Raw genomic sequence first — 17,694 nt, 5'->3', positions numbered from 1 at the left:
TAAGTACATGTTAAATATTTTAAACTTATCTTTAGTTCAATTATATATTCACATAGAGATGAATGTTTTATGTTAATCCATTTAAAATAAATTTATTATTATTATTAGCAACGTATAAATCCGTAGACCTATTGTTAGATATAGATTAAATAAATCACCACTAATCTTTTTTTTGTTAATGTTTGATTGATCACCTCACAGAATCAATTCCATTCAAAGATTGAGTCCCAAGATTGACTTAAGTATCTTCGAATAGTATATTGTACTCCACAAAACCAAATCTTAGGTTTGATAGTGCGGTTACACGTGAAGAAAGTTATAGCACCCTCACAACGCCTATCTAAAAGATAGTACCAATTTGATTTCAAGTCATCAAGTCATAAAAGTTTCTTTATAATTTTACCAACTAATTTAATTATTGAAAATTGATCTAAAAATTACTCCAATAGTTTGATAGCAACTAAAGATAACTTTCTCACCTCAAGAGTATTCATGGAGACTAATATCTCACTTTGAAGAGGCTCTGTCCTCGTATTAATTTGATTTTCATGTAAAAACTTTTATTTATGAAAACGAAGTTTAGAATCTTGGTCTTAAAAAATTCTCATCCAAATTCTCCAATATATTCATAAAATATAAAGGTTATAGAAAATTTGATAAAATAAGCTCAAAACATGCAAGTTAAAAAGGTTGCGAACCAACTTATTATTTCTCCTCGAAATAGAGTACCATGGCATTATGTGCCCTTCTTCATAAGCATTTCTTCATTTTTTTTATTTCTTTTCCATTTTTTATAATTATCAACTTTTTATTTTCAACATTTTTCCTTTTTGAAGAGGATTCAAGCGTAAATGGCTTACCTCTTCTTTCTAGGTATGTTTTTTTTTTTTTTTGCCCTTGAGATCTTTTGTGACCTTTGCCTTACTTTTGTGAAAGGTCTTTTTCCAAAATTTGCCTCCTAGCTTGGAGAATGATCCTAGGTTGTTTTTTTTTCAAATGAATCATAGCAGGCTAAAAAAAGGTAACAAATGGATAATTTTATTAATGTATGCAAGGTAAAAGAAAGACGGTCATTTCTCATCTCAAATATGAATACCTTTTTTGAAAAACATAAATTGATAAAAGATGAGCCTGTTAACAGATGTTGCTGAAAAGAACTCGATTTTGCCAACCTTAACTCCTTTTGCTTCATTGATGTAATTTGATATGAATGAGTATTTAAAATTGAATCACAAATTATTAGCATCATTTTCTAAACATTCATTACTTGGAATTTGATAATGGGTAAAAAGAAAGATATGAAAAGATATAGAAAAGCACAAAATAACAATTCAAATGAAAGTGGAAATGAAAATGAATCATTGCCTTTTTATTGAAATGATAAAGGCAAAATGAAAGTCCAAAAGGTCCTTTGATGCTTGAAGGCATAAACATTTAGGCGATAACATTACTTTCAAAAAGATTCAAAAAAATATCAAACTTTTTTTTCAATTCGTTTCACCTATTCTTAAAAAAAACAAAATTTCTTCTCTAACAAAAATTTAAGATACTGGCCGCTCCCAAACTTGAAAACCAGTGCCATTACCAGTGGAATCCCAACTTACACCTAAAAATACCCCTTTCCTTCCTTTTTCTACTTTTGCACTTGGTTTCGCCAAAACTTATCTTGAAATCCTCGATCTAAACCTAAAGCCGGCAGTTTTAAAACCAAAATAGCCCCTCTCCGTGACGCCAAACACCACCAGCTTCTAGTATACTTTTCCGCTAATCGAGCCTTTCCCTTAAAAAATTGAGGCCTTAAAATCCTTCCAAACACTCTAAAACTGAAACCTACTTCTCTTTTCGATTTCGTTGATTTCATTTTTTTGGTTTATTTTTTGTGGCTTTTTTTTCGTTGATGTTCCCCGTTCCCAAGGGATGTGTTTAATTTATTTATTTTTTTTTTTTGGTCTTTGCTGATGGGTTCAGGGTTGAGAAAGGTATCAGGTGTTGGGTTGGTAGTGAATGCTGTGAATTGTGACTTGGGGATGGTGATGCTTAAGGGTCTTGGTAGAGTTGATTTTGATGATGTAGGAGTGTTTTAATAAGGCTTCTGGTGTCCAAAAAAATGGCCTCATCCTATATTAAGATTACTTAGCCTTAAAAGCAGTTTGGGGATCATAGAGAAAACTGGGATGGTAGACCATAGTATGGAAAAGAAAAAGGTGTTGTTGGGTTATTGAGGTGCTTGCCAGTATGGCTTAGAGGGGACGGACACTAGTGCCATGCACGGTACTATGCTTCGATAGCTATATTTTTTTCTTATTTTTTCTTTCTATTTTAGATTTTCAGATAAAATTTTTTAATTGATTAAAATTCAAACAAAATCAAACTATGCGTCTTAATTGGATTTCGATCTTGGGCTTATGGATTTTGAAATGGACTAAACCTTGACCCAATGTTTTGGATTTTATTTTTGGACCTTTCTAAATGGATTCATTTTGAAGTTAATTTTAGAGTCCTTGTCGAGCGATTCATAGCTCAAAAATTAACGTTACATCAGTTTGGTTAAAATTTCAATATAAATTTAAAAGCTGAATTAATTTAAAATATGAAATCATTAAGTCGGATAAAATTCAATGTTTACAATAATTAAATTCTGTTCTTTTTTAATCATCTGATTAAGAATATATCATTGTAGTTATAAATATACAATTTTTAAATTTTCGAGGAAATTTTTTTGTGGTACAATTATTTTGATTTTACAATAGATAACCTAAGCGTTCATCTTATTATTAGCTCAACTTAATTGGCTATTACTTTTTTTTTCCTTTAAAGAGATTTGTATTTTATTCGTGTTTGAAAAGCATATTATTTTACAATGTAATTTGAATGAAAAATTGGTTTAAACGTGAAATAAATTCAATTTTTTTATTCATTTGAATATTAATTAATTATTAGAAAAGATGATTTGTTGTTAACATAAAATTATGACCATTTTATTTTCGTAATAAAGATATCGAAGAACCTTAGTTTGTTAAAAAAAAAAAAAAAACTCAGCATAATATGGCTCACTGGAAATTGCTCACCAAATAAAAATCATCTGAATTATTTTTGGTTCCGACCTACCAACCAAAAATACACGTTTAGAAAAGGAAAAAAAATCGAAGTTTGTTTGTACCAAACACACGTGTTATAAATGACGATAAGCCGGTACAGCAACAAAGCCGATTCAACTAGTGACAGTTAAATAATTTTTATTATAAGAAATTAGCTTTTCCTGCAAAGGAGAACTTTTGGCGAGTTCGTCTGACAATGATTCTTTTCTCGTCTCAACATGTGAATAATTAAAGATTGAAACAAAATTGTTAATGTAGCTAAGACAAATTGAGGGTGGTGGAAATTATCCAGCCACTTGTAAATCATCGTGTTTCATTTTATCTACAACGTCTCCATTGTGGAAAGAAAGCGACCCATCAAGAAGGAAAGTCTTAATTTTAACAAGTTAGGCTAAAGGCAGGCTTAAAAGCTGGAAGAGGGAAAGTAGTTTAGTAGCTCCAGGAATGTCATATGTACGCCCCCTATATATCATTGATCCTGTTGAATATCATTTGAATTTTTTTTATCTAAAATAACTTGATTAACTGGCCCAATTGTCGCCTCTCTAGAAAGATCCGAACATAGGTAAAAATACTTTTTTAAATCATCGAATTAAGAATATATCGTTATTGTCATAACGTCTAGATCCGAAGATCTATAGCTAGACATTGACTTTTAAGGAGTCGCTACCAATCTTTTTTATCTAAGTGCGATTGGCCACCTAAAGAATCTTTCCTTTCAGGGAACACCTAAGTTTAAAGGTACCTAAAAATAGGTTCAGGTCTACTAACCAGAACAAGGTTCGGGAGTTCGGTTAAGTGTGAGGAAGGTTATAACACCCTCACAACGCCCATCAAAAATTGGTCCTAGCTAAAATTTATGTTGTCCAATGAGCCTTAAAATTTTATCGAGTAATTAATTATTAAAAATTATTCTCAATTGACTCTAATACTTTTAGCAAAAAATTGAGAAAATTCCCTCACTTCAAGAATATGCAAAAAAAACTACTGTTTTACTTGTAGAGGCTCCGTCATCGGATTATTTAAAGAAAAATCAAAATCAAAATCAAAAGGAAGGAAAGGATGATTGTTCTTCTGCAGGAAAATTTGATACTTTCAACTTTTCCCCAAAAAATATTTTTTTTTTTGGAAATTTTGATTTTCAAGGAAAATTGATACTTTCAACTTTTCCCCAAAAATATTTTTGGAAACTTTGATTTTCAAGGAAAATTGATACTTTCAACTTTTCCTCAAAAAAAACCTTTTTTTAAAATTTTATTTTTAAGAAAAATTGATACTTTCAACTTTTTCTCAAAAATATTTTTGGAAACTTTGATTTTCAAGGAAAATTGATACTTTCAACTTTTCCTCAAAAAAACCTTTTTTTTGAAATTTTATTTTTAAGGAAAATTGATACTTTCAACTTTTCCTAAAAAAAAAAACCATTTTTGAAATTTTATTTTAAGAAAAATTGATACTTTCAACTTTTCCCCAAAAATATTTTTGGAAACTTTGATTTTCAAGGAAAATTGATACTTTCAACTTTTCCTCAAAAAAATCTTTTTTGAAATTTTATTTTTAAGGAAAATTGATACTTTCAACTTTTCCTGAAAAATATTTTTGAAAACTTTGATTTTTAAGGAAAATTGATACTTTCAACTTTTCCTCAAAAATATTTTTGGAAACTTTGATTTTCAAGGAAAATTGATACTTTCAACTTTTTCTCAAAAAAAACATTTTTTTGAAATTTTATTTTTAAGGAAAATTGATACTTTCAACTTTTCCCCAAAAATATTTTTTTTATTTTTATTTAAAGAAAATTGAATAATAAAATAAAAAAATGAAAATGAAAATAAAAAAAATAAAATAAAGAAAAGTAAAACAAAAATAAAATAAAATAAAGATAAAAAGAATATTAAATAAACCTAATCTAATAAATAAAAAAAATAAAAAATAAAAAAAATTTAAAAAAAAACCTGGAGCGACTCGGTATACGGCTCGGTTCGACTCAAGGAAGATAAAACGGCTCGAAGAAGCGGCTTGAAACCTCAGCTCGGCTCGGCTATCGGCTCGGAGAGAGAGACACGTGCGGGTCAGGAAGCGGGTCGACGCTCGGGTCAGGTCGGATCTCGGTAAAACACGCGGATCTTCTGGGTCATTTAAGGCAAAAACAATATCGTTTTGAAAAGGTATATAAGGCTCTTCCTTCTGTTTTTTGACAGAAAGCTCCTTCCCTCTCTCTCTCTTCTTCCTTTTTCTCCTGCTTCTCTCTAAACAGTTGAAGAACTCCAGTTGAAGATTCACCGGATTCTAAGATTTTTCATCGGAATTTGGGTTTTTCGTCGGAAATTCACCGGAAGTTCATCGAAAGTTCACCGGTTTCTGGGATTCTTCACCGAAAACTGGGCAGCTAGCCGAAAACTTCAAGGTTGGCCAAAATTTTCATCGAAAAATGTAACTTTCGTCGAAAAATTCAACCGAAATCTGAAATTTTCTTGAAATTTCCAGAAAAAAAATGCCAAAAATCTTCAAAAATTTTTGCTAATTCCCAGAACCCTTCTAAACCTTTTCTTAGCTTTCTATACGCCTTTTTTTTTCTCAAATCAATAGCTTTGCTCACTGTTTTTTCTGTGTCCCTTGCTTCTGTTCCAGAGGGTCCTTTTTATAAGGATTGATCAAGAGTTCCTGATCAATCCCAATTCCTCTTTGGACCGAGATTCAATCTTTGAATCCAATCTGGACTCTTCTAATTGAACCCCCATTCATAGTAGGGTTCTTCAGCCTTCAATCACAGCCCCAAAAAAAGAAAGAAAATAATAATAATAATAATAATCAGATAAACGAAAAAAAATAAAAAAAAATTAACAGATAATTAAAAATAAAATAAGATAAATCTAAAAAATATTACAAGATAAAAATAATAATAATACTAAATAAATTATAATATAATAATAAATATATAACTATATAAATAAAATACATATAAATATTAACAAAAAAAATAAAAATATACATATATTAATACATAGTAATAATAAATAAATAATAAAATACATAAAATACAAAAGAAAAAAAAATAAACATAATATAAAATAAGAACCAAATTGGGCTTACCCATTTGGGCCAGGCCCAATTGATCCGGGCCTAGACCAAATTGGGTGTCTACAGTTGCCCCTCTTAGCACATTTTTTGTGAAACAAAAATTGCGCAAAGACGTAGACACCCAATCAATACTCAACTCAACATTTTCATTTTTTGTTTTTTTTTTGTTTTTTGTGTTTTTTTTTATTCTTTTTTTGTTTGTTTTTTGTTTTTGTTTTTGACCAAAGCTCCTCTAAACAGAGGCTCAACGACTTTGAGAAACATAAATTGCTCCTCTAAACAGAGGCACCACGACTTTGAAAAGTAAATTGCTCCTCTATACAGAGGCACCACGACTTTGGAAAGTAAATTGCTCCTTTGGAAAGTAAATTGCTCCTCTAAACAGAGGCACCACGACTTTGGAAAGTAAATTGCTCCTCTAAATAGAGGCACCACGACTTTGAAAAGTAAATTGCTCCTTGACAATCATGTCCAAAGGAGTTGAAAGTTGTGTTTGAAGGAATTTCAAGAGATTATGCCCAAAGGTCTTATAAATCAACCCTGATACCAAAAGACATCCTATTTCAAGGATTAGGAACTTACCTGACAAGCTTTTTCTTTTTCAATTTTGTAAAATATCTTCATATCTGCCTTCTCTATGTGGGATGTTGGAATACCCCTGCTTCTTGAATTTATACACTATACTTTCTTGAAAGTAGTGTACGCTATGCAAATGCATATGAATTTCAATGCATGCTATGCAAATGTTGGCCAATTAATTCCTGTTCAATATATGGTACTTAAGTTTCTCAAGCTTTTTCTTAGGCATCAAGCCTTTTGATTCCTCAGAGATCCAATTACACTGCTCTTCTAAGATCGAACCAGTGTAACTCTTAATTGTCTCTTCCACTCACATTCTTCCTGTAAAAAATCTCTTCTCAGATTCAATGTCTTAATCAGGAGCTGAACATCTCGATTCTGCCATTTTCACTTTTGACTTATTCAATGTAATGTAAAAATCTTTCATGTTGTTATTCATTCATCTATCATTATTTCAAATTCAAAAAGTAAGAATGCATTTGCACATTTCTTCAATGGTGGGGTATTAAGAAGAAAAGAATCTAAATGTTGAGAAACAATCATAAGAAAAAAAGACACAAAGAAAGAAATAGAATGTCTCTTATTAACAAAATGTTGGCAAACTTTGGCCAAGAAAGAATTACAAAGATAGGTATGGGGATAAAGCCCAAAATGAACAATCAGATAATCATGATAACACATCTCAAAGTTTTTTCTGAAAACCTAATCCTCTGATGTATTTAACAACTTGGAACTCTTTCGAATTTGCCAGCCTCCATATCAGCGGACTTTTAAATTCGATGCTGTATTCTCTTTATCTAAGCTGCCTTTTCAGGTTTTCAACTTAGACAAACCCCCTACGACTCAAACCGCCCTTTTAAGATTTTCGCCTTAAGTCTTTCTTTTTCACTTTTTTTTTATTTTTCATTTTTTCATATTTTTTTTCATTTTTTTTCATTTTTTAAGCATAGTATTTCTTCACAGCATCAAAATTTATAGGATGGGGTAAATCATTTCCATCCATCTCAGTTAGTATCAGCGCTCCACTCGAAAAAGCTCGTTTCACCACATACGATCCTTTCCAATTCGAAGTCCATTTTCTTTTACTATCGTGTTGGATTGAGAGAATTCTTTTCAAGACCAACTCTCCTTCTCAAAAGCAATAGGGCTGAATTTTCTTATCATGAGCCCTCATCATTCTTCTTTGATACAGTTGACTATAGCACAATGCAATCAATCTCTTTTCTTCTATGAAATTTAACTGCTCATAATGTTCTCGAATCCATTCGGCTTCTTCTAACTCAATTTCTTTTAAAACTCTCAAAGAGGGGATCTCTACTTTCACTGATAGTACAACTTCCATCCCATAAACCAAAAAAAATAGGGTTGCCCCAGTGGAGGTACGAACTGACGTTTGATATGTATGTAATGCAAATGATAACTTCTCATGCCAATCTTTGTAAGTCTCAATCATTTTCTCTAAAATCCTCTTTATGTTCTTATTGACTGTCTCAACTGCCCCATTCATCTTCGGACGGTATGGTGTCGAGTTATGATGCCTGATCTTGCATTGAACACATACTTCTTGCATAATCTTACTATTTAGATTCTTGGCATTGTCTGAGATAATTCTCTCCGAAAGTTTATATCTATAAATGATCTCTTTTTTTATGAACTTGCAAACCACAGAGTGTGTCACATTTGCATATGATGCTGCCTTTACTCATTTTGTGAAGTAATCTATCATCACAGAAATGAATCTATGCCCGTTAGAAGCTTTTGGGGTGATTAGACCAATAACATCCATGCCCCACATTGAAAATGGCCATGGTGGTGCCATAACATGTAAAGTAGACGGCGAAGCATGAATCTTATCAGCATATATATGGCATTTATGGCATTTACGAGCATAATCAATGCAATCATTCTCCATCATCAACCAGTAATATCCCGCTCTCATGATCTGTCTTGCCATCATATGTTCACTAGTATGCGCCCCACATATTCCATCATGTAGCTCTTTAATGATTTTTTTCACTTCAGTCTCATTTACACACCTTAATAATACTTGATCCTTGTTTTTTTTGTACAGGACATCCCCATCCAGGAAAAAGCTCCTAGTCAATCTTCGTGACCCTTTTATTATTTTCTGTTGCTTGAACTGGGTATTGTTGATCCTTAATGTACTGTAGGATGTCATAATACCAAGGCTTTCCATTTTCTTCTCCCTTTACATTGGAACAATAAGCTGGTATATCCTTAACATCTAACTTGATGGGCTGAATGTCGGTGTTATCATTAATTCAAATCATTATAGTCAGAGTAGCCAATGCATCAGTAATTAAATTCTTTTCTCGAGGTAAGTGATCAAATTGGATATCTTCAAATTGTTTCGTCAACTCTAGAATATACTTATGATATGGAACGAGTTTTGAATCTCTCGTCTCCCATTCTCCTTTCAACTGATGTATAACTAAAGCTGAGTCTTCAAACACTTTTAGTACCTTTACTCTTCTATCTATAGCAGCTTGTAAGCCCATGACGCATGCTTCATATTCAGTGATATTATTTGTGCAATTGAAATTTGACCTCGCTGTTACATGGTAGTTTGTTCTTTTGGAGAAATCAGAATTGCCCCAATTTCATACCCTAAGGCATTAGCAGCTCCATCAAAGTACATTTTCCAACATTTTTCTACATGCTCTCTTTCTTCCAGTTGGGAAATAGTCATTAAGTCTTCATCAAAAAATTTTAGCTCCATCGGCTCATATTCTTTAGTAGCACGATTTGCAAGAAATTTTGCTATAGCACTCTCTTTTATTGTTTTTTGGCTCACGTATATAATATCGTATTCCGAGAGCATTACTTGCCATCTAGCGATTTTCCCAGATAAAGAAGGTTTTTTGAAGATATACTTAATTAGATCCAGTTTCGCTATGAGCCATGTAGTATGATAGAGCATATACTATCTAAGTCTTTTGACAGTCCACATTAATGCACAACACATTTTCTCCAATGAAGAATACTTGGATTCATATTCCTTGAACTTTTTACTTAGATAGTAAATAGCTCTCTCCTTTCGACTGGCCTTATCTTGCTATCCCAGCACACATCCCATTAAATTTTCACATACAGTTAAGTATAAGATTAAAGGTTTCCCTGGAACAGGTGGCACCAATACTGGAGGGTACGATAAATATTGCTTAATTTTATCAAATGCCTCTTGACATTCTTCATTCCATTTTTCAGGATTATCTTTACGGAGAAGCTTAAATATGGGATCACATTTGTAAGTAAGCTGAGAGATAAATCGAGAAATGTAGTTCAATCTCCCCAGAAAACCTTGAACTTTCTTTGGTGTATTGAGAGGTGACAGATTTTGAATAGCTCGTATCTTATCGGGATCGACTTCAATTCCTCTTTCACTGACCACAAAGCCTAACAATTTCCCTGACTTTACCCCAAAGGTGCACTTGGTTGGGTTTAATTTGAGCTGAAATTTTTTCAACCTTTCAAATAACTTTCTGAGGCTAGTGACATGATCTTCATCTTCACAAGACTTTGCAATCATATCATCTATATACACCTCAATCTCTTTGTGCATCATGTCATGGAAGAGTGTTACCATGGCCCTTTGATATGTTGCCCTAGCATTCTTTAACCCAAAAGGCATGACTTTATAGCAGAAGGTTCCTCACATGGTCACAAAAGTAGTCTTTTCCATATCATCTGCAGTCATTTTTATTTGGTTATACCTCGAGAAACCATCCATAAAAGAGAAAATCGAATGGTTAGCCGTGTTATCTACCAGTGTGTCAATATGAGGTAAAGAAAAGTTATCCTTTGGGCTAGCTTTATTCAAGTCCCGATAGTCTACACACATTCATACTTTTTCATCTTTCTTAGGAACTGGGACTATATTGGTTATCCATTCTGGATACTTAGCCACTTGCAGAAAACCTGCATCAAATTGTTTCTTCACCTCTTTTTTAATCTTTAGTAGCATTTCGGGCTTCATCCGTCTTAGTTTCTGCTGAACTGGCTTACATTCTGGCTTTAAGGGTAATCTGTGCTCCACTATCTCTGTGCTTAACCTTGGCATATCCTAGTAAGACCAAGTAAATATATCTATAAATTCTCGAAGTAGGTCTGCCAATCGTTGTCTATCTCCTGATGAAAGTGAAGTGCCCATTCTGACCTCTTTTTTATTCTCTTCATCTCCTAGATTCACTAAGTCCACTACCTCCTAATGAGGCTCAATTGGCTTATTTTCTTGTTCAATCATCCTCATTAGGTCCGGAGGCATAACATATTCTTCAGGATTCTCTTCATTGTCAAGTTCATCAGTGTTAATTGAATTCTCAAAGCTAACCTCTTGATTATTATCATGATTATCTTTATGTTCATTTAAAGACCTGAAATTGAATGAAATGGGATATGTTGGCAAGATGTGCTTGGAAAGATAGAAATAATGAAGACATAAGAAGAAATGAATGAAAATGCATACTTTCTAATTTTTATTAAAAATAATAAATGATGAATGGCCCGAACAAGAAAGATCACCCCAATGCCTTGGGCAATAGCTATTGGGATGTTACAATTACATTGCATCAAAATCAAAAGTTGAAGGCATCTCGATGGCACTCCAATTATTGAGCTCAAAATCTGATGGACAAAGGCGAACCCATTCCTCTTGATTAACCTTTACTTTATCTTCAACAGCATTAATGGCTAACTCGGTAAAATCATCTTCCACACTTTTTCTTGCATCTGGGTACATGAATCCTCCAAGTCTGAAGGTTTCATATAAATGTGGGATAAACATCAGTCTTGCTGTCTTTCTTGATGGCTTTCTTTTGACTTCCCACTCTACCATCTCATAGCCTAGGCCCACCTTGTCGCTATTGTCTATTATTGTTAGAGGTTCTTTAATTCCCTGTAAGTTTTTACCTAGCCCAAGTCTTGGATACCAACCCTTGTTGATGACTTGGCTCACCACTATTTTTGAAAAAGGTTGATTTTGAAACCCTTCACCTACAGAATTGACCAATTCAAAAGATCGATAGGAGCATTCCAATGCTTTTCGGTAGCCTCTTCGTATGGAGTGTTCAATGGTTGGGTCACCAGCATGTCCTCCTCCCCAACTATCACTACTAATTGACCTTCTACATTGAACTTGATCTTCTGGTGTAAAGTAGAGGGCACAGCTCCTGCCATGTAAATCCATGGTCTTCCTAACAAACAGTTGTAGGATGGAGAGATATCCATCACTTGAAACTTTACCTTGAAAGTGCATGGCCCAATTTGTAAGGGCATCTCAATTATCTCTTAGGACTTTTCTTCTGGTCTCATCAAAGGCTCTCACAATCATCTGACTATCTTTCATATGAGAGTAATCAATGGGTAGCCTTGCCAAAGTTGACATAGGCATGACATTGATAGTAGAGCCATTATCGATAAGGACTTTGGCTATAATATGGCTCTTGCACTTGATTGTGATATGCAGAGCCTTGGCATTTCCTTTTCCCTCCAAAGGAATCTCATTATTGCTAAATGAAATGTGATTTGGCATGACTAGGTTTCCAGCTAGGTGGTTCACATATTCAACAAACACGTTATGTGCCACGTATGCCTGATTCAACACTTTCAACAGGGTATTTCGGTGTGGCTCTGAGTTCAGCAGCAGTGATAATAATGAGATTCGAGCTGGCATTTTATTCAACTATTCCATAACAGAATACTCACTATGTTTTACTAGCTTCAAGAATTCACAAACCTTTCTTTCTGATACTGGCTTCGGTTGATCTTTTTCAGGTTCTATCTTAGGATTATTTCATCTTTCTCCTTCTTTAGCTTTCTCCCTTCTAGCTTTTTCTAACATTTCTGGAGTGTAACATCTCCCACTTCGAGTAATGCCTCTTACACCAGTTATATTAGACGTATCGACTTTGGAGACCTTTTCTTTCTGCCCTTGAACTACAGTATCACAGCCATATCTCTAGGATACAGCTTTATCATCTTTGTATGAAAAAAGAGTTGAGACTTTAAAAGTTACTGACCTGGGGAAGAGTTTATTTATGATTGACTTTGGTTTGTTTCCACACTGAATTGTCACTGGTTTTGAAAGCAACTTTACAGGCCTATCAGTCATGTACACTTCAGCATTCTTTAAGTCTTTTCTTTTTTCATAATCTCCATTTGATGTGAATCCAAGAGTTTTTGCACCTCTTGGTAAAACTGCTCATAGGTCTCAATGGAATGACCCATTGCTCCACTATGATACTTACAATTGGTGCCAGCTATATATGCCCATGATAGCTGTGTGAACTTACCAGTTGTATCATGTCTACTTTTCATAAAATATCGAATAGTTGGTCGAGAGGTGTCTTAATATCTGCCACTTCCTTCTTCACATGACGCTCATGTTCTTCACCTATAGCATTCACATTATGATTCGACAAAAGATTACCACTAACATTCGGCGCAGTCATCCCTCCAGTATCAAAGCAAATCATCCCATCCTTGAACAATCGTTGCACTTTGTGTTTCAGGGTAGTGTAATTTTCGATAGAGTAACCAGTAATCCCATAATGGTAATCACAGTGGGCGATGAGATCATACCACTTAGGGTAAGGTGGCTTGAGGGGTTCTAATTTACTTGGAGCAATCAAATGATTGTTGTAGAGCTTCTTATATAATTTCGTATAAGTCATTGGAATTGGGTCAAAAATAGGTTTCTCACGAGCGGTTCGTTGCTCCCGCAAGCCACCAATGAGGTTAGTTAGGTGATTTTGGGGTCTTGGGGTAGGTTGAATGTTAGGACTGTACATGGTATTTTGGGGTCTATGAGGGGTTTGATATGTTTGGGGATATGACGGTTGTGTAAATGGTTGGAATGGGTGAAAGGAAGTGTTATTTACAGCGGGGTGATATAGTAGATATTCTGGTGGTGGGTAGGGTGAATAACCTCTAAGTTGCTGTCTATCAAAATTCACAGCCTGAGCTTCAATTTTTTTTTCTTTAAGACTCTTTTGCTAGATGCTTCATTTCCTTCTAGCTTGCCATTCTTGATGGTACTCTCAATGATTTCTCTCGAGATTACCATATCAGTAAAATTTTTCGTTCCATTCCCTATCATCTTTTTATAATAGAGAGGTTTGAAAGTGCTAACAAATAGCACTGTAGTTTCTTTCTCGGTCAGAGGAGGTTGTACTTGAGAAGCAACGTCCCTCCACATCTGGGCATACTCTTTAAAAGACTTGTTTACCTTTTTCTCCAGATTCTGTAAAGATAAACGATCAGGGGCTAAATCGATGATATGTCGATATTGACCGATAAAGTCATGTGCCATATCACTCCAAGAGCGAATGCGAGTTCTGTCCAGTTGAACATACCATCTGGTCGTAGAGCCAGTAAGACTATCCTGAAAAACATGCATCAAAAGTTTTTCATCATGTGCATGAGCTGCCATCTTCCTGTAATACATGGTGATGTGGGTTTTAGGGCACTTTGTACCATCATATTTTTTAAATTTCGATACTTTAAACTTATGGGGAATAACCACATCAAGAACTAGGCAGAGCCCAGCAGCATCAACTGACCCATAAAAGCTAAATCCTTCCACAGCCCGTAGCCTTTGCTCTAGCATGCTAATCTTGGAGCTTTTCTGAACTTCCACTCTTATCTTTTCTTTTTCCTTCTCTTTTAAATCATCTAGATCAGGAATTGGTTCTGCGATTTTTTCAGTGAAGACAGGATTTACATAACTGTTATACTGCCCTAGGTTAAAAGTTGATGGCATTCCAGGATATGTCGAATATGCGAAGTATTGTTGTGGGACCTCTTGAGCAGACTGGGCTTGAGGTAGGCCAAAACCTGGAGGATACAAAGGGTCAACCATTTCTTGTAATGGGGGAACTTACTGGCTTGTATTTTCTTCAACTCCTTTTCTTTTATTCATGTTATTAAGAGCCTCCAGAATCTTGCTTAGCTCACTTTCAATCTTCTCCTGTGCTTTTTCTATCTTTTCAAATCTATGAGAATTTTTCTGCTCCATTTGCCTTGCTCTGGATCTAGTGTTGTGTCGACGGGCATGATTTTTGCTAGATGGAGCTATCTTGGAACCTTGAGTACCATATCTTAAAATTAGTAAATTTGCATGATCATCACATGGTTACTTTGTTAAGTGTAATGAATGAGGATGCAATGAATGAAAAATGCATGTATGCAAAGAACATTTGCCTTAAAACGGTATTTAACTAAAAAATTTCATTTATTCCAAAAAAACTTTTATCTACATTGAGTTTATCATCCTAGAATTATAGCCATAAAATTATTTGATCCGTTCATATTGGGCCTTGGCTTCTTCTATGAAGTTCAAGAGACGCTGTCCATGTTCTCCTACTAAGGCCACCACTTGTCTTAGTGCCTCTGCCTCTTCCACCATCTCTCTTGCCTTACATACTCCTTTATGGATTTGGGTTGTTAAGTGCTCAATGTATTTTTACCTTCCTAAGTTCTCTCTTTTACCACACCAGACTTGGTATGATAATTCTCTATGTTTTCTAACCAATGCAGCGATGTGGTCTCCTTGTTCATCCAACTTTTGACTTAGCCTGCTCAAATAACTGTTTAGCATTTTAATTTCTACCTGTGCTTCAGTGCTTTCTTCTTCCAATTCGACATACTCTTGTTTCAATCTTGTATTTTCCTTAGTCAGCTCGACAATGGTTATCTCTTTGGCTCTTTCTCTCACACATAGCCTCTTATGCTCCTGGTGTAACCTTGCTAGATCTTCAGTAGCTGTATCTCGTTCTTTAGCAATCTTGTCAACTTTAACTTCATAACTTTCGGCTCTACCTTTCCACTGGCTTTTTCTTCTTGAAGCTTCTGAATCTCTTGCTTTAACTTGCTCTTTTCAGACTCAAATTCTTTTATTGCCAGCTCTAATTCTGATGGTGTCTCTTCAAGTTTTTCTTTTGTTGGTGGTTGAGATATTTCATATGTGAATACCATTTCTTGTTTTCTTTTTGTTCTCCAGACCAAGTACCTTAGGGTGACTTTTTCAGTGAACGGTCCAAGACTCACTCTTTGGGGATTTTTCCATGCTTTAATCATCTCATTCATCCTTTGAAATGCTTTAGGTTCACAGTAAAAGAAATCTAACTGATGAAGCCCATAAGTCATATGAATAAATTATTCTTCCCCAAATTACCTTCTCACTAAGAGTGGTGCATAATTCGTCACTCCCTATAAACCCAGAAGTGGGACCACTGTACTATCCCCACATTGATATAACATAGGCTCACGATTCATCCATGGGGCCAACCATCTCACCCTGGCACTTTCCAACTTTTGTAAGAAAGTTATCCATTCTTGTTTAGACTTTCACTTTGACCACCCACTTTCATAGAATTCTTTAATCGAAAAACGATTACGGATGTAAAGCTTCGAGAATGCACCATTTTCTTGTTCAAAATGGCTTTTCATCCATAAGTACAATAACTGTATGCATCCTATGAAACGCCCTCCATTCCGATGATAATAACTCAAAGATCTGATAGTCTCTGCTAATATCACCATTGAAGGATTACAGCCATTGATCACACTTTCGAAGAAATCAACCACCGCTATCTCAATATGTCCCAAAACCTTTGGAAAGATTACCACTCCGTATATAGCCAAGGCAAATATGTCTAACCCCCGTTCTTCATTGGCATGTTGCATCAGAAACTCATGAAAGAACTTTCAAGGTAGGCAAACCTATTCCTGTTTCTTCTTTGTATGAGAATCCACAACTTCCTTGTCTATCCCCATGAGTTGAGCTAGACTTTTACGAAATCCCGACTTATGTTTTTTGACATATATCTTGTCAGGAGTCTTGAGATGCAAACCTACCAAGACCGAATATTCTTCGATGGTGGGAGTCATATCAACTTCATTAAAGATGAAACACTTGTATGCAGGATCTCAAAATTGTGTTACAGCTCTGATTAGCTGATCATCAACAGCCATTACTAGAAAGTGTGTTATATGCCCATGTTTTTGACAAAATTGCTCTTGTCTTGACGGACTCATCTTCTTTCAGATATCAACCAAATCTTTTAAATTATTCTATTTGAGGAGGATAGATGTTTCTTGAGACATAGTAGAATCATACCCAATTGGCAAAAAATCTCCCATTGGGTGTCCCACAGGGTGCTAATACTGATGAAAAATAAACTAAGCATTCATTGGCGTCCATGAAAAAATTTATTGAAGACCGTTTTTCAAACAAATGTTCTTTATGCAACTTTATGATATGCGTATGAACCAATGCAAAAGAAATAAGAAAAAGGTTAGTATACCCAGAAAAAAAACAAATAACTAAGTAAATTTAAACATCACGCAAAGTAAAAGGGATGAATCCTATGCTCTTGGTCAATTCTAAAAAGGAATAGTGATGGCTCTATCTATAGGTTAGGCACTCTTAAGGTTCATTATATGCGGTTTTAGAATCAAAGTCTAAAGGTCCTCAAATTGTTCCTTACATCCTTGTCCATCACAGACTAGTAAGGCACCCTAATCCTCACCCATTACAGGCTACAAGCGAAAAAGGTTCAATTTGTGTGGGAGTATTTCGCTAGCCACTGCGGAGGCATTTGTGTTATCCAATGAGCCTTAAAATTTTACCGAGTAATTAATTATTAGAAATTATTCTCAATTAACTCTAATACTTTTAGCAGAAAATTGAGAAAATTCCCTCACCTCAAGAGTATGCAAGAAAAACTACTGTTTCACTTGCAGAGGCTCCATCATCGGATTATTTAAAGAAAAATCAAAATCAAAATCAAAATAAAAAGGAAGGAAAAGATGATTGTTCTTGTGCAAGGAAAATTGATACTTTCAACTTTTCCCCAAAAATTGATTTTTTGAAATTGATTTTTTAAGGAAAATTGATACTTTCAACTTTTCCTCA

The sequence above is a fragment of the Durio zibethinus genome, chromosome 14 (genome assembly GCF_047325235.1).
Source record: "Durio zibethinus cultivar Kanyao isolate XHJ-2024 chromosome 14, ASM4732523v1, whole genome shotgun sequence".
Taxonomy (NCBI): domain Eukaryota; kingdom Viridiplantae; phylum Streptophyta; class Magnoliopsida; order Malvales; family Malvaceae; genus Durio; species Durio zibethinus.
The sequence above is the reverse complement of the archived record's forward strand: the minus strand, read 5'-3'. Positions refer to the sequence as shown.